Here is a 2500-nt window from a genome sequence, read left to right as displayed (position 1 = left end):
CTCCGTCTTTTCCGGCGCAATCTGGAGATGATGTTGAGCCATCCAGTGAGAGACACTGGCGACCGCCTCCTCGGCTGCAGCCTTCACTGCATTTACGTCGATGCCCGGAATCAGCAGCACCAAGTCGTCAGCATACGCCACCATCTCGCAGTCCTGCGGAAGGGCGACGTCCAGAACTCCATCGTACATGGTGTTCCACAGGGTGGGGCCAAGAATCGAACCCTGTGGAACACCAGCCGTGATGGACCGAGTTACTGGGCCGTCGGATGTCTCGAAGACCAACTCTCGGTTCTCGAAGTAGCTCCTCACGATTCTTTGCAGACCAGCAGGTACTCCTTTCATCTGCAGTGCAGTGGCGATGGCCTGCCAGCTTGCCGTATTGAAGGCATTCTTGACATCCATTGACACGACCAGCAGGAACCTGTTATCCCGCCCGTTCGTGCGGCGGAATCTCATCGCGCTCTGACCAGCCTCGATCACTGTTCGAATGGCGCCAATTGTAGATCGCCCCCTCCGGAAGCCATGCTGCCTGTCTGACAGCCTCACCGCAGCAGGATCTTCCAGGTGGTTGTGAAGTCTGTTTAGAATGAGCTTCTCCAGCACTTTCCCTAAGGCATCCAGCATGCACAAAGGTCGGTATGACCCGTTGCTACCCGGTGGTTTCCCCGGCTTGGGGAGCAGTACCAACCGCTGTCGTTTCCATGGTGCTGGAAATGTAGCCGTTTCCAGACAGCTTTGGTACAACGCCTGGAAAACGTCCGTGTACGCAAGGATTGCAGCCTTGACAGCGGCGTTCGGAATTCCGTCAAGGCCCGGCGCTTTTTTGTTCGGCATGGTGCTAGCTATCAGACGGAGTTCCGGGATCGTGACTTGGGTCCATGGAGTCTGCTGGTCTGCAGGCTGTTCCTGTTCTTCCTCGGAACTGATGCTGGGCCAGTTGAAGGGCGGATGTTGCGGGAAAAGCTCTGTAACGATGCTTTCAAGCCTCGCTCTCTCCGTCTCGGGTGGGGCCCTTCCACCGCGAAGACGGGAGAGGACTACTAAGTACCCGGCTCCGAAAACGTTTTCCTCCGCAGCATCGATCAATTCCTGGAAGGCAGCCTTTTTGCTGGCACGTATAGCTCTATCCAGCTCAGCTTTAGCTGTTCTGTATTGGGCTGCAGCCAGACTTCGGTTCTGGAGATCACTTGTCTGCTGCATGCGATCTCTCGTCTGCTCGCAGTTTTGCCTAAGCAGAGCAATCAGTGGCGTCCACCAGTAAACGTCCCGATGAGGGTCGGGGAAAGACGACGTCATCCTTTGCATGGTTTTCTCGCAGGCCGATATCATTGCCGAGATCATTCCCTGGTGATTGACTGCCTTCTCTCGGAATCCCTCGCCATGTAGCGTGGCCAGGAAATTCTCTTTCGAGAACTGTTTCGTCTTAAATCGCGTGCCTGCATGTTGAAAACGCTCTCGCTGGCCCCGTTGACGTGACTGTCCTTGGTTACGCTGCTGGTCTGCTGACGCTGGGCCTACCGAATAGGTGATATACCTATGGTCAGATCGCGTGTCCGTGTTTCTTACCAACCAAGTGCTCGGCTGAGCTATGGACGAGCTGGCGAAGGTCACGTCGACAACGCTGGCAGTCGCCACACCGTTTCCAACAAAGGTTGCCACATTCCCTCGATTCATCAGCAGCAGGCCCAATTGCTGGGACGCCTCGAGCAGTACTTCCCCACGCTCATTGCTGCGTTGGCTTCCCCACTCCTCATGCCAAGCGTTAAAGTCTCCGGCAACTACTACCTGAGGGTGGGATTGGGCTTCCAATTCAATTGCTTCAACGAATTCCGCAAATCCTTCCCGCGACAGGCTGGGTGGCGCGTAGCAGCTTAGGAAGGTGATGCCACCCACCTTGGCAGCTATAAGGCCTGGAACATCACTGCTCCATTGTCCTTGTAGAGGGTATCGTCCTGTGGCCACGACTGCCACCTTTTTGGAGGCATCAACTGCCCATCTTGGGTTGTTCTCGGGTGGTCGATACGTGTGGGAAAGAACCAGCACGTCCACTTCCATTTGTCGGGCGGTTTGCAGGACCAGATCTTGGGCGATCCTGCCTCCACCCAGGTTCACTTGGAGGACTTTTAGCTGCGTCATTGGGTGGCCGACCGATCGCATGTCCGGTCCCCGATAACATGGGGGCCATCGCATTTGCCGCAGCGTATTTCTTCCATGCATGTACCAGCCTTGTGACCTTCCTGTCCGCAACGGATGCAAACATTTTGTCGGTCTACAGGTGACCGACAATCGCGGGCGTTGTGGCCGTGCTCAAGGCATCGGTAGCAGCGAAGATGCTCTTTGGGTGTTGGAGGAGCCATCTTCACTCTGGAAATGCAGAAGCCCAAGCGAAGCTTCGTACCATCCAGCGCTTTGGCGGCCTTGGCTGGCAGACGGACGCGTGCCCGCTGGGTGCCATCCGGCATTGTCCTAATGCTCGTTGAGACGATGCCTGCCCCACCCT

The sequence above is a fragment of the Anopheles gambiae genome (assembly GCF_943734735.2).
Source record: "Anopheles gambiae chromosome X unlocalized genomic scaffold, idAnoGambNW_F1_1 X_unloc_7, whole genome shotgun sequence".
NCBI lineage: Eukaryota > Metazoa > Arthropoda > Insecta > Diptera > Culicidae > Anopheles > Anopheles gambiae.
This window is presented reverse-complemented; position numbering follows the sequence as displayed.